The sequence below is a fragment of the Schistocerca nitens genome, chromosome 1 (genome assembly GCF_023898315.1).
Source record: "Schistocerca nitens isolate TAMUIC-IGC-003100 chromosome 1, iqSchNite1.1, whole genome shotgun sequence".
NCBI classification, from domain to species: domain Eukaryota; kingdom Metazoa; phylum Arthropoda; class Insecta; order Orthoptera; family Acrididae; genus Schistocerca; species Schistocerca nitens.
Genome location: NC_064614.1, coordinates 549,034,013 through 549,060,269, shown reverse-complemented (window position 1 = coordinate 549,060,269; position 26,257 = coordinate 549,034,013).

The window sequence follows — 26,257 nt, the reverse complement described above, 5'->3', positions numbered from 1 at the left end:
TAAATTCAGTCTTAAACAGCTCCGTATTTCGCTGAGACATTAAATATACCCTGGTCGATTGTTGAGTACGCGTAAAGCAATGTATCTCCTTCTTCTGCAATGAAGGCAAAAATCGCAATATCAAAAAATAATCAATTTTGATTAATGCCGCGCGGGATTAGCCGAGCGGTCTTAGCGATGCAGTCATGGACTGTGCGGCTGGTCTCGGCGTAGGTTCGAGTCCTCCCTCGGGCATGGGTGTGTGTGTTTGTCCTTAGGATAATTTAGGTTAAGTAGTGTGTAAGCTTAGGGACTGATGACCTTAGCAGTTAAGTCCTATAAGATTTAACACACATTTGAACATTTTTGATTAATGAAATTTCAGGAATACATTCGTCTAGGCAACATATTTAAGTGATTAACATTGCAGGATCAGAGGTTAACGTAAGCGCGAGATAAGCCATTGCAAATGTGGAACGCTGGTACATTAATAACCGGTGTAACCGCCAGATTGGCGAATGTAAGCATGCAAACGCCCATTCATTGTGTCGTACAGGTGCCGGATGACATTTTGTGGGGTGGATATCCATGCCTGTTGCATCAAGTCGGTCAGTAAGGATCGGTTAATGCCTTTTGTGGATGATGCTGAAGTTATCGTTCGATAATGTCCCATATGTGCTCCATTGGAGACAGGGCGATCAAGCAGGCCAAAGAGTCGACGCTCTGTAAAGCACGTTGGGTTACAACAGCGGTATGTGGACGAGCGTTATCCTGTTGGAAAACACCGCCTACATGCAGTTCATGAATGATATCAGAACTGGTCGAATCACCAGATTGACATACAAATTTGCAGTCAGAATGTGTGGGATAACCATGGGAGTGTGCCTGCTGTCATACGATAATGCAGACCTGACCGTAATTCAATGTGTAGGTTGTAATGGTATTTGAATTACGTAACCATTACGGCACCTCAACTCAGCCTCTCGATACCAGCAATATTCTACTGTGTTTCTGTTAACTACTTAACATATTTCTGAGACAACATTCAGATTTGATTTCATTTTTGATACATCGATATGTTTGTATTGCTATGATATTATTCTTATGTATATTCTTTCTTTTGTCACTATGATCTTTGGCGTACTTGTAACTCTTGATTTTTGGGCGCGTAAGCGATTATTAGTTAGTTTGTTAGAGAGTTAGAGACTGAAAAGTCAAGTCTTGGACGTCATGTTGGAAAGACGATTGTAGTCAGCTTATAAAATGTGAACTTTAACAGTGAGGAAGATGTTTTCAAGTATGTTTTGTATTGTGAAGTGATGTGTTGTGTGTTACGTGATATTGCAACAAAAGCAATAAAAAAGAAGTGTAACTTAAATTAGGAGTGCTGATTATTTTTTTTTACATCACCATTGTGCTAACTTTGAAAGGTTTAATCTTCAAGAATGGTTTGTGAAGCGCATCTACAAAACTTTTGAATATAGCAGAATAAAACCTAGGCCTCTTTGCATCCGAGCTTGGAATCATCACCACCTAGATTTTCGACGATTGAGCCATGATTTTACAACGAGACCAGCGTGGGAAACACTAAAAGATGAGTGCCTAGTTTATTTATTATTACATGAAATGACTATATTAACTGTGCTCTAATGACACCTGCAACATAATAACTTTGTTGTTGCCCGAAAATGCAGTATTTATCAGCGTGAGCAACACCACAATCATTATTAAATTTTGACATTTGTTGTGGTAGGGTTGTTAGAAGGTCCAGTGTGACTAGCAAGCAAACAGGTTGGTTGCAAACCCTCAAGTGGCCTCTTTTTCACCAACGCACTGCCATCACTGGCACTAAGGCAGAACTAGCTTTCATCAGTGAACACAGCAGACCTCCACCGTGCCCTCCAATGAGCGCTCATTTGACACCATTGGAGGCACAATGTCAGTGGTTTGGAGTAAGTAGAATGCGCGCTACAGCTCGTCTGTCTCAGAGCTGTCCTTGAAGTAACCGATTTGTAACAGTTCGACGTGTTGCTGTTGTGCCAGTTCCGGTCAAATTGTCACTGCAGATATAGTACGATGAGCCGATTAATATTAGCTGGGAGGAATATTTACAAAAAAGGAAGGTGAGGAGTGCCTCATTCCACTTGGCAATTGTGGGGCGAAAGATACAGAAAATGTGACTGACAAAAAAAGTCAGTCGTGCGCAAACTTGGGAGGAAGCGAAATGAAACTTCAGTACTTGAGTGGGTACATTATATTATTTCAATGTTTATACACTGAAGAGCCGAAGAAACTGGTGCACTTACTTAATGTCGTGTAGGGCCCCGCGAGCACGCGGAAGTGCCGCAACACGACGTGGTATGGACTCGACTAACGACTGAAGTAGTGCTGGAGGGAACTGACACCAGGAATCCTCCAGGGTTGTTCACAAATTCGTAAGATTAGGAGGGGGGTGGAGATCTCTTCTGAACAGCACATTGCAAGGCATCCCAGATATGCACAATAATGTTCATGTCTGCGGAGTCTGGTGGACAGCGGAAGTGTTTAAACTCAGACCGGTGTTCCTGGAGCCACACTGTAGCAATTATGGAAGTGTCGGTGTCGCATTGTCCTGCTTGAATTGCCCAAGTCCGTCGAAATTCACACTGGACATGAATGGATGCAGGTTGATCGGACAGGATGCTTACGTCCGTGTCACCTGTCAGTCGTATCTAGACTGTCAGGGGTCCCATATAATTCCAACTGGACACCGTTACAGAGCCTCTACCAGCTTGAGCAGTCCACCGCTGACATGCAGCGTCCATGGATTCATGAAGTTGTCTCTAGACCCGTACACGTCCATCCGCTCCATACAATTTGAAACGAGACTCGACCGAACAGGCAACATATTTCCAGTCATCAAAAGTCCAATGTGAAACTTCCTGGCAGATTAAAACTGTGCGCCGGACCGAGACTCGAACTCGGGACCTTTGCCTTCCGCGGGCAAGTGCTCTACCGTCTGAGCTACCCAAGCACGACTCACGCCCCGTCCTCACAGCTTCAATTCCGCCAGTACCTCGTCTCCTACGATTCTCTTCAGTCATCGTTGGTACTGATCTCACAGGCTCTTTTTCCAGCTGCAGCGATGTCGGAGATTTGATGTTTTACCGAATTCCTGATATTCACGGCACACTTGTGAAGTGGTCGTACGCTAAAATCCCAATTCATCGCTACCTGGAAGATGCTGCGTCCCATCGCTCGCGCGCCGATTATAGCACCACGTTGAAACACTTAAATCTTGATAACCTTCCATTATGGTAGCAGTAACCGATCTAATAACTGCGCCAGACACTTGTAGCCTTAGATAGACGTTGCCAACAGTAGCGACGTCTTCTGCCTGTTTACATATCTCTGTATTTGAATGCGCATGCCTAAACCAGTTTCTTTGGCATTTCAGTGTAATCAAATCAAATTTACAAAGAGCTTGGTACCATGAGCTCACTTACAAGTATGAAGAATGCACAGATTCGGTTGGAAAGGGTGTAATAAAGTCATTGTATTGTAGCCTGAGGTAAGCTGGCGCACAACTGCTATAACCGGCACAGAGCTGGAGGTGACGTACGAGCTTCACCCGCATATGTTCTATCGCTGACAGATCTGTGGATCTTATTGGCCGTGGGAGCACCCGGCAGACTGTTCATAGGGACAGGTACATTGTGTGAACGAACATTCTCCTGTCTAAAAATGGCACCAGGATACTGTCGCATGAGAGGCAACACGTGAGGATGTAGCATAGCTGTGACTCACCGTTGTACAGTCAGAGCGCCCTCAGTCACTGCGAGCCGTGATCTGAGGTCATACCTAATGGCACCCACACCCTGACGCCAGGAGTTAAATCGCTGTGCCTGTTCGAAACAGAGGGAGAATGGCACCTCTCCATAGGTAGCTGTCATACTCGCCGACTATAACGATCTGGTGTAGTCCAGAATCGCTGAACACAATCCGATGCAGTTAATGATCCATCATGCTTTGCAATCACGGGACCACTACAAAGACAGTCATTTGTGGTGTAGTGGTAACGCCAGTGTACTGGTGGGACGGCACTTCCCTAGTTCGGCTGCAGCAAGTCTCAGAGCAACGGCAGAATGTTGTAGGGAGTCCACTGCTAATTCTCCGACGGCAGGGGCAGATATCCACAAGGTGCTCGGTGTACAATGTGCAGCCCATCATCGGGCTACTGTCACATCTGAATGTCCCACAAATATCTATACTGCACGATTCGATTAGCCACCCAAATGGTGACCCACAATGAGGCCCCTTTCAAACGCTGTGGCAACTCCATTTGCGTCATAGTCATCACTCAGCATCTGACACTGCTCATGCCCCTTACACGTACTGTGTCACAGATCCGTTAGGTTTGTGGACAAGCAAAAACAAAAGTCGTGGATGTTAGCAAAATCACTGCATTTACTCAAAATAATCTCCCCCTGATCCAAAACACAGCTGACATCGCTTTAAAAGTGTTTTCAAACAGTCACCGTAGCCCTTTTTGGAGCTGCATTTAGTACCACAGTAAAATTATCTTGAATGTCCATAACTGCGTCGTAAGTGTGACCGTCGATTGCCAGCTTCAATTTTGGTAACAACCAGAAGCCAGCTGGGACGAAATCTGACGAATACGGTGGGCGACCCACTACTGTGACTCATTTTCTGGCCAAAAAACACGTGCACAATCTCCCCTTTGTGGGTTGAGGTGTCGTCATGGAGGAGTAACCAGGAACGTCCCTCTCGGTATTCGGGTCGAATTCGACCACTTTTCGCCCACAAACGCTGGAAGACTGAACACATGTGATGTTGCCTCACTGCTCCACCGCCATTTTCCGTCAAGTGTCAGACACGCACTGCTACATTCACGGCCAGGATGCCAGCTGCAGCTCTTTCACTTGCTGCAAAGCTGTTTTTGAAACATCAAAGATAATAACACCGCAAGTGGTCACGAGACAGCATTGCAGTTTGGGATTTCACACATGCAGTCGTAACTGGGACACACTGTGTACACCCTACCAGGCCTGATAACAGCACTAAACACGAACAACACTAACGCCCTTTGGAAGCCGTTCTACTTGTGACAGAGAATTGCAGCTCTAGTCATTTACGTACCCGCCGCAGGATTGTATGTGTACAAGGCTACACTTACGTCCGACTATGTTTTCTGAGTGCTTCCATTTCTTTGTAAAATGTAAACTTTCTTGGACGGCATTGTCACAGTTAATAAAATATTCCGGGCTATTATGCCGTGGTCTAAGGGATTTCACCTCATTTGTTTGTCAGGTAGTATAGACACCTTGTGTCGCCTGTGTCGGCAGACCTCTCTCTGCATTAGTAGCCCGGCAGTGCGGGTGTCTGGCAGGCAGAGCCGGTGGCAGTGGGCGTGCCATCCTGGTGACAAGCACCCCCGCTGGCGCCAGCGGAGGTCACAGTAGTCAGGCCGGTGCGGCGCTCCTCGTCGTGGTGCACATAGCTGCTGCTAGCTAGAGACGCCCTCGGCTTGCGTCACGCACCTTTGTTCCCGAGCCGCCGCAAAAGCGCGAAATTTCTCCGCGCCTACCGGTGGCGTCACCCCGCCAGTGTTAGCACGCCGTGTTGGAGTTCCGCCACCTTGTGGGTTCGCGTAAAGCTGCTAAGCTCCTACCTAGATTATGCTACGTTGACCTACAGACAAGCCCGCATCTCGTGGTCGTGCGGTAGCGTTCTCGCTTCCCACGCCCCGGTTCCCGGGTTCGATTCCCGGCGGGGTCAGGGATTTTCTCTGCCTCGTGATGGCTGGGTGTTGTGTGATGTCCTTAGGTTAGTTAGGTTTAAGTAGTTCTAAGTTCTAGGGGACTGATGACCATAGATATTAAGTCCCATAGTGCTCAGAGCCATTTGAACCATTTGAACCTACAGACAAACTCAACTTTAATTTATCAATTTTTCGCAGGTATGTGTCTCATCTGATAACACAACGTGAATTACGTGAAACTTAGGTACTCGTTTGTGGGAATTTGCAGGTCAAGGTTATATTACCACTGCGAAGCCTGTCGGCAATACTACCTACTTACACCTACCTAGCCAGAGTTGGGGAGTAAGGCGTTAATTGTAACGCCGTTACTAGTACGTTGATAAGCGGTGTAACGTCAGTATGGCGAATGCAAGCATGCAAACATGTATGCATTGTGTTGTACAGGTGATGGTTGTCACTTTGTGGGACGGATGATGCTGTTTGTGGGCGACGCTGGAGTTGTCCGATGACGTTCAATATGTGCTCGATTGGACACAGATCTGGTGATCGAGCACGCCAAGGCAACCTGTCGACACTCTGACAAGCATATTGGGATACAACAGCGGTATGTGGAAACCATCCCCTGGAAATCAGTTCATGAATGGTAGCACAACAGGTAAAATCACCTCACTGTCGTACAGATTTAGAGTCAGGGAGCGTGGGATAACCAAGAGAGTTCTTCTGTTGTCATACGAAATCACACACCAGACCATAGCTCCAGGTGTAGGTCCAGTGTGTCTATCAAGCAGACAGGCTGGTTGCAGGCCCTCAACTGGCCTCCTTATATCCAACACACGGCCATCACTGGCTCTGAGGCAGAGCCACCTTTCACCAGAAAACAAAACAGATCTCCACCCTGCCTCCCAATAAGCTCTCGCTTGGCACCACTGAAATCGAAAATGACGGTGGTATGAGGTCACGCAACAGGGCGTCTGGCTCGGTGCTGTTCTTGAAGTAACCGATTTCTAACAGTTCGTTGTGTCGCTGCGGTGCCATCTGCTGCTTAAATTGCTACTCCGATGCAGTACGATGCGACAGAGCCATACGCCGAATGTGATGGTCTTCCCTCTCGGGAGAGCCACGTGACTGTCCAGAGCCCAGTCTCACTGCGATGGTACGCTCTCGTCACGACAGTTGCCAGCAGTTACGTACACTGGCTACATTCCTGTCACGTCTTTCTATAATATCACTGAAGTCCAGTTAGATGATCTCGTTCAGGCTCAAGCCGCGTGGGGTAGCCGCTCGGCCTAAGGCGTCTTGTCACGGTCCGTGCGGCTGCCCCCGTCGGAGGTTCGAGTCCTCCCTCGGGCATGGGTGTGTGTGTGTGTGTGTCGTCCTTAGCGTAAGTTAGATGAAGTAGTGTGTCAGCTTAGGGACCAATGACCTCAGCAGTTTGGTCCCATAAGCCCTTACCAAAAATTTCCAATTTTCATACTCAATGACAATGGCGTCTTTGTCGCCTTAAAGGTATTCTTGGCTAACATCAAGTCACTACATCCAATCTGAAAGATATTTAACACTCACGACCGTTACAGCGTGTATTTAAAGCAAACCTTACTCGCATTCTCATATGCTAACGGAGCGAAGTCTGAATAGACATAATCTATTAGATGTAAATCACGCCTACCAACTTTCGCACAACTACTTTTTGGAGTTGCAATTTGTTTCCGTCAGTTGTGTTGTCGTTGTGGTCTTCAGTCCTGAGACTGGTTTGATGCAGCTCTCCATGCTACTCTATCCTGTGCAAGCTTCTTCATCTCCCAGTACCTACCGCAACCTACATCCTTCTGAATCTCCTTAGTGTATTGATCTCTTGGTCTCCCTCTACGATTTTTACCCTCCACGCTGCCCTCCAATGCTAAATTTGTGATCCCTTGATGCCTCAAAACATGTCCTACCAACCGATCCCTTCTTCTAGTCAAGTTGTGCCAAAAACTTCTCTTCTCCCCAATCCTATTCAATACCTCCTCATTAGTTACGTGATCTACCCACCTTATCTTCAGCATTCTTCTGTAGCACCACATTTCAAAAGCTTCTATTCTCTTCTTGTCCAAACTATTTATCGTCCATGTTTCACTTCCATACATGGCTACACTCCATACAAATACTTTCAGAAACGACTTCCTGACACTTAAATCTACAATCGATGTTAAAAAATTTCTCTTCTTCAGAAACACTTTCCTTGCCATTGCCAGTCTACATTTTATGTCCTCTCTACTTCGACAATCATCAGTTATTTTGCTTCCCAAATAGCAAACCTCCTTTACTACTTTAAGTGTCTCATTTCCTAATCTAATTCCCTCAGCATCACCCGACTTAATTCAACTACATTCCATTATCTTCGTTTTCCTTTCGTTGATGTTCATCTTATATCCTCCTTTCAAGACACTGTCCATTCCGTTCAACAGCTCTTCCAAGTCCTTTGCTGTCTCTGACAGAATTACAATGTCATCGGCGGACCTCAAAGTTTTTATTTCTTCTCCATGGAATTTAATACCTACTCCGAATTTTTCTTTTGTTTCCTTTACTGCTTGCTCAATATACAGATCGAATAACATCGGGGAGAGGCTACATCCCTGTATCACTCCCTTCCCAACCACTACTTCCCTTTCATGTCCCTCGACTCTTACAACTGCCATCTGGTTTCTGTACAAATTGTAAATAGCCTTTTGCTCCCTGTATTTTACCCCTGACACCTTCAGAATTTGAAAGAGGGTATTCCAGTCAACATTGTCAAAAGCTTTCTCTAAGTCTACAAATGCTAGAAACGTATGTTTGCCTTTTCTTGATCTAGCTTCTAAGATAAGTCTTAAGGTCAGTGTTGCCTCACGTGTTCCCATATTTCTACGGAATCCAAACTGATCTTCCCCGAGGTCAGCTTCTACCAGTTTTTCCATTCGTCTGTAAAGAATTCGAGTTAGTATTTTGCAGCAGTGACTTATTAAACTGATAGTTCGGTAATTTTCACATCTGTCAACGCCTGCTTTCTTTGGAATTGGAATTATTATATTCTTCTTGAAGTGTGAGGGTATTTCGTCTGTCTCATACATTTTGCTCACCAGATGGTAGAGTTTCGTCAGGACTAGCTCTCCCAAGGCTGTCAGTAGTTCTAATGGAATGTTGTCTACTCTCGGGACCTTGTTCCGACTTAGGTCTTTCAGTGCTCTATCAAACTCTTCACGGAGTATCATATCTCCCATTTCATCTTCATCTACATCCTCTTCCCTTTCCATAACATTGCCCTCAAGTACATCGCCCTTGTATAGACCTTCTATATGCTCCTTTCACCTTTCTGCTTTCCCTTCTTTGCTTAGAACTGGGCTTCCATCTGAGCTCTTGATATTCATGCAAGTGGATCTCTTTCTCCAAAGGTCTCTTTAATTTTCCTGTAGGCAGTATCTATCTTACCCCTAGTGAGATAAGCCTCAACATCCTTACATTTGTCCTCTAGCCATGCCTGCTTAGCCATTTTGCACTTCCTGTCGATATCATTTCTGAGACGTTTGTATTCCTTTTTGCCTGCTTCATTTACTGCATTTTTATATTTTCTCCTTTCATCAATTAAATTCAGTATTTCTTCTGCCACCCAAGTATTTCTACTAGCCCTTGTCCTTTTACCTACTTGATCCTCTGCTGCCTTCACTTGTTCATCCCTCAGAGCTACCCATTCTTCTTGTACTGTATTTCTTTCCCCCATTCTTGTTAATTGTTCCCTTATGCTCTCCCTGAAACTCTGTACAACATCTGGCTTAGTCAGTTTATCCAGGTCACATCTCCTTAAATTCCCACCTTTATGCATTTTCTTTAGTTTTAATGTGCAGTTCATAACCAATAGATTGTCGTCAGAGTCCACATCTGCCCCTGGAAATGTCTTACAATTTAAAACCTGGTTCCTAAATCTCTGTCTTACCATTATATAATCTATCTGAAACCTGTCAGTATCTCTAGGCTTCTTCCAAGTATACAACCTTCTTTTATGATTCTTGAACTAGGTGTTAGCTATGATTAAGTTGTGCTCTGTGCAAAATTCTACCAGACGGCTTCCTCTTTCATTTCTTACCCCCAGTCCACATTCACCTACTACGTTTCCTTCTCCTACTATCGAATTCCAGTCACCAATCACTATTAAATTTTCGTCTCCCTTGACTATCTGAATAATTTCTTTTATCTCATTATACATTTCTTCAATTTCTTCGTCATCTGCAGAGCTAGTTGGCATATAGACTTGTACTACTGTCGTAGGCGTGGGCTTCGCGCCTATCTTGGCGACAATAATGCGTTCACTATGTTGTTTGTAGTAGCTTACCCGAACTCGTATTTTTTTACTCATTATTAATCCTACTCCTGCATTACCGGTATTTGATTTTGTGTTTATAACCCTGCATTCACCTGACCAAAAGTCTTGTTCCTCCTGCCACCGAAATTCGCTAATTCCTACTATATCTAACTTTATCCTATCCATTTCCCTTTTTAAATTTTCTAACCTACCTGCCAGATTAAGGGATCTGACATTCCACGCTCCGATCCGTAGAATGCCAGTTTTCTTTCTCCTGATAACGATGTCCTCTTGAGTAGTCCCCGCCCGGAGATCCGAGTGGGGGACTATTTTACCTCCGGAATATTTTACCCAAGAGGACGCCATCATCATTTAACCATACAGTAAAGCTGCATGTCCTCGGGCAAAATTACGGTCGTAGTTTCCCTTTGCTTTCAGCCATTCGCAATACCAGTACAGCAAAGGCCGTTTTGGTTATTGTTACAAGGCCAGATCATTCAATCATCCGGACTATTGCCCCTGCAACTCTTGAAAAGGCTGCTGCCCCTCTTCAGGAACCATACGTTTGTCTGGCCTCTAAAGAGATACCCCTCCGTTGTGGTTACATCTACGGTACGGCTATCTGTATCAAAAATGGTTCAAATAACTCTGAGCACTATGGGACTTAACATCTGAGGTCATCAGTCCCCTAGACTTAGAACTACTTAAACTAACCTAAGGACATCACCCACATCCATGCCCGCGGCAGGATTCGACCCTGCGACCGTAGCAGTGGCGCGGTTCCGCACTGAAGAGCCTAGAAACGCTCGGCCACCGCGGCCGGCCTACCTGTATCGTTGAGGCACGCAAGCCTCCCTTCCAACGGCAAGGTCTACGATTTTCGTCAGTATATTTCAATAAAGTAACTTTAACTATAACTAAATCACAATAATCCATGCCGCGCAGGATTAGCCGAGCGGTCTTAGGCGCTGCAGTCAAGGACTGTGCGGCTGGTCCCAGCGGAGGTTAGAGTCCTCCCTCGGGCATGGGTGTGCGTGTTTGTCCATAGGATAATTTAGGTTAAGTAGTGTGTAAGCTTAGGGACTGATGACCTTAGCAGTTAAGTCCCATAAGATTTCACACACATTTGATCATTTGAACTTTTATCGATTTTCTTAGAATCTGTAAGTGGATATGAAAGTGCTAGAGAAGAGATAATGATGCTCCCTCATTGATTAAACTATTTGTTTGCCGTGAAAGGCTCTGAAATTTCACTTGACAAATATAAAAGTTCAAAAATGTTTCAAGGAACTACATTTCAAAGTGCTTCAAGCCATTTTTTTTTTTTCAAACAGAATCGGTCAACACAAGTTGCAGCCCATATTAGAGATACTTTTGGTGTCTGTTAACGCCTGTAATTAACTCAATCCATGACAATGTCCGACAGATCTTCAAACTGATGGATACTAGCAATGAAAAAAATTGACAGTTTCACGGAATTTCGTCGGTTGTCAACACCAAGCCCTGAAGAAGTTACTTTCCTGAGAGAATATTGTGAAGTGATGAGTCCACTGGCACAGGCTCTGAATTTGCTACAAGATGAACGCAACATTTTCAATGGTTTCTTTTACTCAGTAAGCCGGCCGGCGTGGCCGTGCGGTTCAGGCGCTTCAGTCTGGAACCGCGTGACCGCTACGGTCGCAGGTTCGAATCCTGCTTCGGGCATGGATGTATGTGATGTCCTTAGGTTAATTAGGTTTAAGTAGTTCTAAGTTCTAGGGGACTGATGACCACAGATGTTAATTCCCATAGTGCTCGGAGCCATTTGAGCCACTTTTTTTATTCAGTAAAAGCAGAATAAGTTATCCACAAAGCTGACACTCTGCAGACCTTTTAGATGCAGTTCTTTTGCGTTATAGAAGAGGCTAGAATATGCGTTTGAACATGCAGATCTAATCCTGTCTGCATGCTCCCACCCAAAATTAAAAATCAATAGGATGAATCAACCACACGTGTACCCAAAGGTCATACGCTGGAAGCCAAACTGTAAACAACAGCTGTAGAAGTCACTGCGAGGGAAGACGTCGAAGTGTTAGAGACGACACGTAGATTTTTTCTGGTTTGAGATACCAGATACACTTACCTCATGTGTTCGACAGTGTCTTGAACAGTTTTAACTAAATTCTTCCACATACAAACAGATACTCAGTCATGCGAATGGAAATACAGGGATGTGTAAACAGGCAGAAGACGGCGCTGCGGTCGGCAACGCCTATATAAGACGAAAACTGTCCAGAACAGTTTTTAGGACCGTTACTGCTGCTACAGTTGCAGGTTACCAAGATTTAAGTGAGTTTGATCGTGGTGCTATAGTCGGCACATGAGCGATGGAACACAGCATCTCCAAGGTAGTGATGAAGTGGGGATTTTCCCATATGACAATTTCATGAATGTAGGAACACAGCATCTCGAAGGTAGTGATGAAGTGGGGATTTTCCCATATGACAATTCCATGAATGTACCGTGAATATCAGGAATCCAGTAAAACATCAAATCTCCAACATCACTGTGGCCGGAAAAAGATCCTGCAAGAACAGGACCAACGACGACAGTAGTAGAGTAAACTGCATGTCACCCCACTCTGCATTGTTGCCCAATTTATTCAAGATGGTGGCGATAGATGCGGCAATGTCACAATGACGTCATGGTGGGAAGTTCAAATTTTTGCGGGAAAATAAGACAATTGCACTATCTCCACTAACACTTAAGCCCCTCCCCCATCCCTCTTCCCCCCCCCCCCCCCAGGAAAGGGTTGGAAGTTCAAATTTTGGAGAGGAAAAGGTCACTTGGGCTACTTTCACTAACCTAAGGAAGTGGTGGGAAACTTTTGGCGGGAAAATAGGTCTGTTGGGCTACCTACACTAACCTAAGTCATCCATCTACCATCTCTTCCTTGGAATTGGCGGGAAAAGGACTCAGCCTGTGCTGAATAGGATGAACATTAAGTCTTTATTTTGTAAGGATTGTTTAGTTAAACAATTTGAGTTCTCAAAGGCAGTAGCTCCATCCAGTGTGTTCACCATGAGGTCTGGAGTCCAACTAACCTAGTACACAGAACTGCCACCAGAGGGCGCCGTCGTCGCATAGCGGTCTTGGGAAAAATGGCGTGAAAAGGATGCAGTCAATGTCCAGCTCCTGGAGAGAGGAAGGAGTATACCTTATTTTTTTCAGTGGAAAGTTGGAACAGCTTATTTAGGGATGGATTTCACATGTTTTGTTTATTACGCTGATACAGAACTCTCACCCTGACATGCTTGGGGTCACAATATATAGCCTATAGACATCCCTTCAATCTGCTCATAAATTATCGAAATAACGCAGTACACTGATGTACAGACACGAAAAAATCGCGTAAATTGTCAAAATAATGCTTGTAAAATGCTATGCAAGCACGGTCACTAATTATAAACTGTCGAAATAATGCATTGCACAGGCAACAGAAACGGTCATTACGCATAAAATTGGCTAAATAATGTATGTATAATGCTCAGCAAACTTGCTCACAACGATTAAATAATGCAGTGCACAAACATTCATTGTATGTAAAAACGATTTCGAACTGTCGTTAAGAAATTCAAACACGATGTATCAGCAAACTGTTCCCTACAGAGGCTCTGAGGCGCACACGCCAGAGCAGCGCGAGCATGTTGGTCCAGCCTGCAAGATGCCTCCACCCGTGCACGTGTTTACCTAACCACAGTTGCTGGTAATGATGCAGAGACGTTTGCCAAGTGGCTCATCATGTGACGCACAGCTAAAAGGCTGCCACTGTTTTTTTTTTTTTTTTTTTTTTTTTGCCTCTATAGGGAAGAGTTTCCTGATACGTCGCAGTTGAATGTCTGCATTATTTCGGCTGTTTAAGCGTTGTGAGCGTATTTGCAGAGCATTATACATACATTATTTCACCAATTTCATGCATAGTGAATGTGTCTATAGCATTATTTTGTGAACATGTCTGTTGCCCCTCGCAGTGTATTATTTCGACAGTTTATAATTAGTGAGTGTGTTTTCATAGCGTTTTACAAGAATTATTTTGACAATTTACGAGTTATCGTGTATGTACATCAGTGTACTGCATGATTACGGTAATTTACGAGTAATCTACAGGTTTGCAGGCTGTGCAATGCATTATTTCGACAGTTTACAAATAATGAGCCTATTTGCAGAGCATTATTGTATGCAGTATTTTAACAATTTGTGAGATTGTTTTCGTGTATGTAAATCAGTGTACTACGTTATTTAGATAATTTACGAGCAGATTGGAGGTCTGTAGGCTATGTATTGTGACCCCAAGCACATCCTGGCCAGCGTTTTGTATCAGCGTGATAAATTAACTACGTGAAATCTATCCATAATTAAATTGTTCCAACTTTCCACTGAAAATAAAGAAAATACACTGGACACAGACTGCGTCCTTTTTCCGCCATTTTTCCCCAGACCGCCGTGGGATGACAGTGCCCACTGGTTGTATTACTGCATACTAGGTCAGATGGACTCCTGGCCTGTAGGTAAACGCACTGGATGGAGCTACAGCCTATGATGACAACTCACATTGTTTAAATACACAATCCTTACAAAATTAAGACTTTCGTCCATCCTATCCAGCACAGACTGAGTCCTTTTCCCGCCAATTCCAAGGAAGAGGTGGTAGACAGATGACTTAGGTTAGTGGAGGTAGCGCAGTTGTCTTATTTTCCAGGCAAAATTTGAATTTCCCACCATCACGTCATTGCGACGTTGCCACGTCTATCACCGCCATCTTGGATCCGCCATCTTGAACAGAATAAATTTGGCAATAACGCAGAGTGCGGTGACGCGCAGTTTGCCCTACCACTGACAACTGATGGGAATTGTTCAATGTACAACCCTTCTATAAATTTCTGCACATTGCAATGCTGGGCCATCAACAAGTATCAGCGTGGGAACCATTCAACAAAACATCATCGACGTGCGCTTTAGGAACCGAAGGCCCACTCGTGTACCCTTTATTTCTGCATGACACAAAACTTTACACCTTGCCTGGACGCAGCATTGGCCTGTTGATGAATGGAAACATGTTGCCTGGTCGGACGAGTCTCGTCTCAAATTGTATCGAGCAGATAAACGGGTATAGAGACAACCTCATGAATCCATGGACCCTGCATCTCAGCAGAGGACTGTTCAAGCTGGTGGAGGCTCTGTAATGGTGTGGGGCGTGTGCAGCTGGAGTGATAGGGAACGCCTGATACGTCTAGATAAGACGCGTAAATAAGCATCCTGTGTGATGACCTGCAACCACTCATATCCATTGTGCATTCCGACGGTCTTGCGCAATCCCGGCTGGACAAAGCGACACCCCACACGTCCAGAACTGCTACGGAGTGGCTCTAGGAACATTATTCTGTTTTTAAACGCTTCCGATGGCCACCAAACTCCCCAGACATGAACATTATTGACCATATCTAGGATGCCATGCAACTTACTGTTCGAAGAGATCTACGGCCGACAATGAGTGACTGTCGCCACCTCCTCGACCGACGACTTCAAACCTTCAATCAACCAACAAGGAAGACTGGAAGCACGTAAAGTTTTAGAACAGTATGGCAGATCTCAGCTTTTAAAATTGTTGCATCACAAAATTACAGCAACTTAGCATGAACCTTTGTTGCTCATTGTCCCAATTGCATTACCAAGCAGGGTCCCCTCCTTTTCCGGAATGAACCCGAGTGTCGTTGAAATTCAAACGCCAGCATTAAAGTAATAGCATTCGATTTCGCTGCTTTGATTTCAAAGTTCAGTTAAGGTATTCATAGCTGGCTACAATATTTAGATTACACAAGCACAAATTAAGAGTGCGAGTTTTGTTAGCATATTTTAGCTTACCTGTGACTGCAGCTCAGCTTGGTACGTACTAAATTTTACTATTGTTAATTGTTCAGAATCATTTAATTCAAGTTCAAAGTTAAATCTCTTATTTCTAAATTGCGTAGATTCAAGTAGCTTTTGAAATGATTGTTGAAGTAGCCCAAGACTAACCGTATTTTACTGAATTTCGATATGCTTCAGAAACAAAGCTCACTATTAATTTCAGTCACTAAATTAACTTTCAATTTTCCGGTTTTATTAATTCTTTTGCTAAATTAAGTCAGAGTGTAGCGAAATTTATTACTTCTGACAAACTTTCAGTTTTCACACTACACGTGTCAACCTTCAGTTGCCACGCTTCTAGTGCTAATTATATGTGTAATAACCTTTCTTTTTCAGTTACTATAGTAATTGTCCTTAGGACTGGCGACCGTAATTTTCCCCAAATCTCAAATATCTGATTACCGCTAGTTAATTGTTAACATAACGGCCGCACATTTACTTTCTTTATTAACTTTACCCCTTTTCAAAATTAATTTCCACCAGTTTCATTTGCATTTTTCCTTTCATTAAGATGTAACCCTTTCCTCCCTCTTTACCAACAGATTAACTTCGGTGACGATTGCTTTTCCCAAATTTCCATTAGGTACACGCGGTTTAATTTTTCACTGTCATTAAGGTCGATAAGTGAGGGGGAGGTTACACACCCCCTCGTACTCTTACGGATTTATGGACAGCCCTGCAGGATTCATGGTGTCAATTCCCTCCAGCGCTACTTCAGACGTTAGTCGAGTCCATGCCACGTCGTGTTGCGGCATTTCAGTGTGCTCGCGGGGACCCTGCACGATATTAGGCATGCGTATCAGTTTCTTTGGTTGTTCAGTGTATATACAGGCGTACCAACTAGTACGTCTGTAGAGAGTGGTTTTATTTCAGGAGCTTTGTGTTGAGGGCAATGACCGCAAGGTGGAGATGAAACTAAAAGCAGTTGTAATAATAGCTGATGTTAGACATATAGCAACTTTAACTGTAACTAATTTACCTTCCCTGGGAAGTAACTTTAACTTTTACTTAGTTACTTTCAAAAACTAACTTTCCCAACCCTGGTAATAGCATTACGAGTATCTGTCTGCCGTGGGATTTCGGACAACTTGAATCAGAGAGCTGTGCTTGGCACAGTAAACTAACATTTATTCCCGACATGTTAGTGGTTCGAACAGTGAGCAACACAATCAAAAATAGATTATTTGCTTTACACCTTTATTTTGTGTACGAATTGTCAGTCTTGGTACCATGTACTATCATCAAGGAATCCCCTGGTGTGCTGTTCTCGAGCTCGTGTATCCGAGTAGGTGTATCATATAGTGGATTGTTGTTCATCAGACAGTGAAACTCTCAACGAAAACAAGGCAGTGTACCATACTGTACGATAACGTCTGCTTTATGGTTCAAATGGCTCTGAGCACTATGGGACTCAACTGCTGAGGTCATAAGTCCCCTAGAACTTAGAACTACTTAAACCTAACTAACCTAAGGACAACACACACACCCATGCCCGAGGCAGGATTCGAACCTGCGACCGTAGCGGTCGCGCGGTTCCAGACTGTAGCGCCAGAACCGCTCGGCCAAACGTCTGCTTTATCTTTCAGTTTCTGAAAACTATAAATTTTGTAGTGAGTCAAAATTGTAATCAAGTTTCAGTGACCTCGTATGGTAAAATAAATAAATACTGTGTTTATCAAAGTTTTCGGGTCAAAATTATGCAAGTAACAGAGGATTTTCGCTTGAACTCGTGGTCCAAAACGAATTACTAGATTTTCCTAATTTACGTCAACAACATACAGGGGCTGGACAAACATGTGGAAACAACGCGAAAACTGCATCCATCAAAATATATGCAGATGCTAACAAAGCCTGCAGGAAGACACATAATACCAAGATTTATACCGCATACCCGTAACGCGGGAAAGCATTATCCTCTAAGTCACAAGGCGGACGAAATTGTATGTTTAGCGATCGTAACACAGCGTTATTGAAGGAGGTTGTGACGCAAAATTAGAGGACGACAGCTGCAAAAATCACTGCAGAACTAAATGTCCACTCGCGAACCCTGTCAACATCGAAACAACACGAAGGGATTTCCATAAATAGGCAACTGTAGGGCAAGCTGGAATTCCAAAACAGCTGGTTGGTGATGTAAATGCCTGTTAAAGGATAACGTAGGGCCGAAGCCATAAAATCTGGACTGTGTAGCAAAGGAATGAAGTCATTTGGTCGAGTGAGTCTTGTTGCACAATTTTCCTACTTCTGGCTGAGCTTACATCCCAAGAGTGAAACGTGGTGGGGTTTTGGTGATAATTTGGGCAGCCATATGGTGGTATTCCACGTGCCCATGGTTACTCTGCAAGGTCGCAAATTCAAATTGTCAAGGATTATGTGACCATTTGGTACAAAGTTTGTTCCCCAATGATGAGGCTGTCTCCCAAGACGACAGGGCACCTACCCACACTGCTCGCATCGTCTAGGACTGGTTTTGTGAGCACGAGCATTAATTGTCGCACCTCCGCTGGCCACCACAGTCAGCAGATCTCAGTATCATTGACCCTTTGTGGCCTACTTTGAAGACAAGGGAGCGTGATCATTACCCACTTCCATGATCATTATCTTAACTTGCTACTATTTTGCAGGAAGAACGGTATAAGATTTCCTTGAAAACCAAACAGGATGTGTATGTATCCACGACTGGATGCCAATGGGTTTCCTACGCCGTGCTAGGTATATTACAGCTGCGACTTAAGTTCACAACATCTGTTCAATGTGACAACCGCAAGTCTCACTCAGAAACGTAACCAGTATTCGATTCTGGGGTGGATCACAGTTTCACTGTCTACTGTCAACCCTCCCCTTTCCAAGTATTACTTCTAGTCAGTATCACTCTTGAGAATAGAACGAATATTAAACAGAACGAGGAAGGGTGAGTTGTATCTATAGACATCTAAAAAAACTAAATGAAATAGAAATGACATAAAGAATTTTTAACTTTTTTGACAGAATTCGAAACCTATCAATGTTACGTATCAAAGAGGGTAAAGCAAATGTGAGAGGAATTGAAATAACTGAGGAAGAAATAATAAGAAGAGAAAAGTTTAGAGTAACAGTGAAAAATTTCAAGGGCTTATGGAAGAAAACAATAAAAAGACAAGATAGAAGAAAGAAAGCAACGTAGTGAAACAATGAAATACTGCTGGAAAGAAAGAAGACACAAGTTATTTCATGTGTTCTTCAATAGGCCAAACCAATAAAAAATAGTAAAACATTGGAAAGCTTTTGTTTACCGTTAATAAAAATAGTTCTTTTCAGTGCTAATCACATCGATTTAACATAAATTTTAAGAAATTGCAGTTCAGAAACACATTATCCAAATAGTATTTGTCCCAAAACTAGAGAAGTTCTAAAGTTGTGCGATTGATTTAGGAATTATAACAGTAGCCAACTCTTGGAACTATAACAGCGTCATAATTTACAGAATCTTCAGTCAAAGTGTGCCCTCACCATTACGATTATCTATTTAGGAGTTGCGGTGCGGAGGGGGAGGGGGGGGGGAGGGCGGATGTTGCTGCTTTCAGTAGTTTCCGACCGCGTTCGGAAAAGTGTGCCATTCTACTTCTCTCACTGGAGTGTTATTCCCTATCTCTCTTGCCTTACTCAGTTTCACATGGACTACCTGTGTGGCGCACTTGTAATTTTCTAGAATTCCTTGCTATTCATGAGACTCTTGGTATTGATGCTAATTTATTTGGTAACACCCGTGGTCTAGGACCTCCCCGTGGTCTAGGTCCTCCAGCACGGTAACTCAGTGTGATCGGTCAGAGGGCTGATTGCTCTCTGTAATAAGAAAATGGGTGAAGTATTCAACGACGAACATGAAGGGGTGTGAAGTGACGCCCGTCCAGACCAAATGACTAAAACAGTGACGAACAAAACGAAGGGAAAAAAATGGGGTAGTGTCTATGACCATTAGTCAAAACAACCTGCATCCCGAGTTCCAGCCAAGCCACTGCTTACGGTTTGAATAAAAAACATCAGCAATGGCGACCGAAGAGTTTCACCATAAATCACCCTCGTTCTGCCAAGAGCTTTGTGAAAGAGAGCTTAGGAGCGGAAAGAGGTTCAGCGCACTCTCTCTCCCTTGGGGGGAGGAAACTACCCTTAAAAGGAGGAAGAACGACCAGTCATCAACGGCGTGAGAATACAGAAGTCAATGGGAAACACTGTGGTAAAAGACAGGTGATGTGTATTCCCAGGACATGTGGCCTGATGATGTCTCCATTGGCAAAAGATCCCGGAAGAGACCCTCACCCCGCATCTCTGTGGCGGTTGAATGCTAAGAAGGTACTGACTATGAGAAAAAGGTGGAATTACCAACGACGGGACAAAATTCCAGGACTCTGAGTACTGAAGGACAGAAGTTAGAACGTAGTAAGAAAGCTAGATAATTTGAACAGGAAAATGCAGATGCTCAGTCTAGATGTACTGGTGGGTTAGTGATGTGAAATGGAAAGAACACAAGGATTTCTGGTCAGACGAATGTAGGGTAACATCTAAACTAGTATAAAGTAGTATAACGGAACTAGGATTCGTTATAAATAGGAAAGTAAGGCAGAGAGTGAGTTACTGTGAACAGTTCAGTGGTAGGGTAGTTCTCATCAGATTCTACTGGAAACTAATGCCGACAACAGTAGTTCAAGTATACATACCAACATCACAAGCAGTAGATGAAGAGGTAGAGACAGAGAAAGTAAATGAGGATACTGAATAGTATTCAGTGTGTAAAGAGAGATGATAATCTAATAATAATGGGGGATTGGAGCGCGATCGTAAGGGAAGGAATAGAAGGAAGGGAAGAATATAGACATAGCAGTAGGAATGAGAGGAGAGTAAGACTAATTGAATTCTGGAATAAGTTTCAGATGATTATAGCGAATACTTCGCTCAAGAATCACAAGAAGAGTAGATGGAAAAGACCCACAGATAAGGGAAGGTTCCAGTTGGATTACATCTTGGTCAGTCAGAGATTCAGGAATCGTTTTTTGGACTGTAAGGTATACTCAGGCACAGATATAAACTCAGGTCACAATTTAGTAATGATGAGGAGCTGACTGAAGTTCAAGAGAATCGTCTAAAAGAATCAGTGTGGAAGAAAGTGGGATACTGAAATTCTAAGGTATGACGAGATGCGTTTGAAGTTCCATAAGGGTGTGGATAGTGAGATAAGCAATATCACAGTAGGCAGTTCAGTTGAAGTGGAGTGAACACCTCTAAAAAGGACAATCAGAGATGTTCGACAGACATAGGTACAAGAAGTACATGAAGAAACTTGGATAACAGAACAGATACTTCAACTGATCAACCATAGGAGGAAATACAGAAATATAATATTGCAGAGTCTGTTTTATTCTGAATTACGATGCAAAGTTCCTTTGCACAAGAATGAATGTCCAAAGGAACAGGCACTGCAGCGCCTACAGCCGTTATGAATTACATTAAATGCTTTCGCAACTGCGAACATGGATAACCATCAGCTGTAGAATGGAATGTTGACAGTGAAAATTTGTGGCAAACTAAGACTCAAACCCGGATTTCCCGCTTGTCGCGAGCTGTTGGCGAACCATTTGGCTATCCGTGCACGACTCACAGGCAGACCAAAACTTCCATATGACTCAACTGTACGGGAATATACATAATAAATGTACGAGTACAGGTTGCAACCACATGGTTCACGAGATATGGAAGTTAGGGGTGTGGCCTCGAATCCTGCACTGATAGCCAAATAATAAGACGAACGCTCGCGATAAGGGGGGAATATTCATAGAAAGTCACCAATATAGCAATATTAAAGCTGAAATAAACAGAAAGTGAAGGGTTTCTCAAGGCGAAATGGCTGCAGAAAAGATGAGAAGAAATCGAAAAAGAAATGATCGTCAGCAGAAATCAGACTCACTATATACACACATCAAGAAAAGTTTTGCATCATCTCGGTTCCGAGAGTTCCGGAACCTGTACAGAAAATTCGAATAGAGATCAACATAAACATCATTTCCGCCCTTTAATTGCTCATGAAAACCACACATTGCATGTTGTACCACCATACAGCGAGACCTTCGGAGGTGGTGGTCCGAATTGCTGTACACACCGGTACCTCTAATACCCAGTAGCACGTCCTCTTGCATTGATGCATGCCTGTATTCGTCGTGGCATACTATCCACAAGTTCATCAACGCCCTATTGGTCCAGACTGTCCCACTCCTCAACGGCTATTCGGCGTAGATTCCTCAGAGTGGTTGGTGGGTCACGTCGTCCATAAATAGCTATTTTCAATCTGTCCCAGGCACGTCGATAGGGTTCATGTCTGGAGAACATGCTGGCCACTCTAGTCGACCGATGTCGTTATCCTGAAGGATGTCATTCACAAGATGCGCACAATGGGGGCGCGAATTGTAGTCCATGAAGACGAATACCTCCCCAATATGCTGCTGATATGGTTGCACTATCGATCGGAGGATGGCATTTACGTATCGTACAGCCGTTACGGTGCCTTCCATGAGCGGTGTACGTCGGCCTCACAAAATGCCACCCCAAAACATTCGCTGGGGAATGTCTCTAAGGCGTTCAGCCTGACCGTGTTGCCTCCAAACACGTCTCAACGATTGTCTGGTTGAGGGTATATGCGACACTCATCGATGAAGAGCACGTGATGCCAATCCTAAGCGGTCCATTCGGCATGTTGTTGGGACCGTCTGTACCGTGCTGCATGGTGTCGTGGTTGCAAAGATGGACCTCTCGATGGACTTCGGGATTAAAGTTTTCATCACGCAACCTATTGCGCACAGTTTGAGTCGTAACACGACGTCCTGTTGCTCCACAAAAAGCATTATTCAACATGGTGGCGTTGTTGCTGTTAGGATTCCTCCGAGCCATAATCCGTAGGTAGCGGTCATCCACTGCAGTAGTAGCCTTTGGGTGAACTAAGGCATGCCATCGACAGTTCCTATCTCTCTGTATCTCCTCCATGTTCGGACAACATTGCTTTAGTTCACTCCGATACGCGTGGACACATCCCTCGTTGAGAGTCCTCCCTGGCACAAAGTACCAATTCGGACGCAATCTAAAAGCGGTATTGACCGTCTAGGCATGGTTGAACTACAGGCAACACGAGCCGTTTACCTCCTTCCTGGTGGAATGACTGGAACTGATCGGCTGTCGGACCCCCTCCGTCTAATAGGCGCTATTCATGCATGGTTCTTGACATCTTTGGGTGGGTTTAGTGACATCTCTGAGCAGTCAAATGGACTGTGTCTGTGATACAATATCCACAGTGAACGTCTATCTTCAGGAGTTCTGGGAACCGGGGTGATGCAAAACTTTCTTTTATGTGTGTAGAAATCATGGGTGATAATGTTAAGAGTGAAATAGAATTTCTACTGTTAATGTTAAACGTAGAGGAAAGAGATGATGGGTGTGAAGAGCACATGGAAGGCCTCTGTGAGTGGGTGGACTTGCCTATTGACTTAGTAACAGAAGAAACTGGAGTCGATAAAGAAGACAGGAATTTGAAAGAGTTCTGAAGACTTGAGATGAAATAAGGCAGAAGGGATGGATAAAATTCCGTGGGGATTAATAAAATCTCTGGGGGAAACGGCAACCAAACCACTATTCAAGTTAGTGTGTAGAATATATGAGACTGGCGACGTACCATCAGACTTACGGAAATATATCATCCACGCAGTTCCGAAGATAGCAAAGGCACGTAAGTGCGAGAACTATCGCACAATCAGCTTAACAACTCATGCTACTGACAAGAATTACACTCAAAAGAATGGAAAAGAAAACGGAGAATCTGGTAGACGACGATCAGTTTTGCTTTAAGAAAGGAAAGGGCGCCAGAGAAGCACTTCTCACGTTGCACTTAGAAATAATATAAATTGGAGCAAGATATTCGAAATCTTAGAACAACAGGAGAAAGCTATGGGGAAAGACGGGTAATATGTAATATGTACAGGAACTGGTAGAGGTTTGGGCTAGGGGTGCCGGCACGGTAGCTCAGCGCGTTCGGTCAGAGGGTTAACTCCCCTCAGTAATTAAAAAAACCGCGTGAGTGGATCGCCGATGAACTAAAGCCGGTGTCAATGGATGTCCACCACTAACAAATGCAGCGAATATAAAAAACGAATAAAATGAGACTTTTTTTAAAAAAAGAGGGGGGGAGCGGTAGCGTTTTGGATTAGCAGTCAAAACGTCCTCGGTCCCTGGTTCGAATCCCGCCACTGCTTGTATTTTTTTTTAATAGTCAGCATTGGCGGCCGAAGGTTTCCGGCATAAGAAGTCACCCTCGTTCTACCAACGGCCTTGTCAAAGAGGACGGAGGAACGGGCAGAGGTTCAGGGCACTCTCTTGTGCTTGGGGTGGGAAACTGCCCACAGCAGTGATCAACGGGTTGAGGACGCAGAAGGCAATGGCAACCACTGCATTAAAGACTTGTATCTTGTATTCACAGGACATGTGCCGTGTAATTGAAAAGCGTCATGACGATCTATCCATTGGCAAAAGATACCGGAGTAGTCCCCCATTCGCATCTCCGGGAGGGGACTGCCGAGGGGAAGGCGACCATGAGAATAAGATTGAATAATCAACGAAAGGATAACGTTTTACGAATCTGGGCATGGAATGTCAGAACCTTGAATGTGGTACGGAAACTAGAAAATCTGATAAAAGAAATGCAAAGGCTTAATATAGATATAGTAGGGGTCAGTGAAGTGAAGTGGAAAGAAGACAAGGATTTCTGGTCAGATAAGTATAGTGTAATATTAACAGCAGCGAAAAATGGTATAACGGGAGTAGCCGGCCGGAGTGGCCGAGCGGTTCTAGGCGCTACAGTCTGGAACCGCGCGACCGCTACGGTCGCAGGTTCGAATCCTACCTCGGGCATGGATGTGTGTGATGTCCTTAGGTTAGTTAGGTTTAAGTAGTTCTAAGTTCTAGGGGACTGATGACCTCAGATGTTGGGAAGTCCCATAGTGCTCAGAGCCATTTGAACCATTATAACGGGAATAGGATTCGTTGCAAATAGAAAGGTAGGGCAGAGAGTGTGTTACTGTGAACAGTTCAGTATTAGGGTTATTCTTATCAGAATCGACAGCAAACCAACACCGACAACGATAGTTTAGGTATATATGCTGACGTCGCAAGCTGAAGATGAAGAGATAGAGAAAGTATATCAGGAAATTGAAAGGCTAATACAGTACGAAAATGGAGACGAAAATCTAGTAGTCATGGGAGACTGGAATGCAGTTGTAGGGGTAGGAGTCGAAGAAAAGGTTACAGGAAAATGTGGGCTTCAGGCAAGGAATGAGAGAGGAGAAAGCTAATTGAGTTCTGTAACAAGTATCAGTTAGTAATAGCGAATAACCTGTTCAAGAATCACAATAGTAAGAGGTATACTGGAAAATGCTGTATGATACAGGGAGGTTCCAGTTAGATTTCATCATGATCAGACAGCGATTCCGAAATCAGATGCTGGGTTGTAAGGCGTACCCAGGAGCATATATAGACCCAGATCACTAAACAGTAGTGATGGAGAGTAGGCAGAAATGTAAGACATTAGTCATGAAGAATCAGTACGCAAAGAAGTGGGATACAGAAGTACTAAGGAATGACGAGATACGGTAGGATTTATCTAAGGCTGTAGGTACAGCAATATGGAATATCTCAGTAGGCAATACGGAAAGAATCTATGAGTGGGAAGATTTGTAGGATGTGATAGAAGAGCGAACAGAAGTCGATTTAGTAGAGATGGGGGATCCAGTACTAGAATCAGAATTTAAGAAAGCTTTGGAGGACTTAAGATCAAATAACGCAGAAGAGATAGATAACATTCCCTCAGAATTTCTAAAATCATCGGGGAAAGTGGCAACAAAACGACTATTCACATTGGTGTGTAAAATGTATGACTCTGGCGACATACCATCTGACTTTCGGAAAAATATTATTCACACAATTCCGAAGACTACAAGACCTGACAAGTGCGAGAATTATCGCACAATCAGCTTAACAGCTCATGCACCCAAGTTGCTGACAAGAATAATACACTCCTGGAAATGGAAAAAAGATCACATTGACACCGGTGTGTCAGACCCACCATACTTGCTCCGGACACTGCGAGAGGGCTGTACAAGCAATGATCACACGCACGGCACAGCGGACACACCAGGAACCGCGGTGTTGGCCGTCGAATGGCGCTAGCTGCGCAGCATTTGTGCACC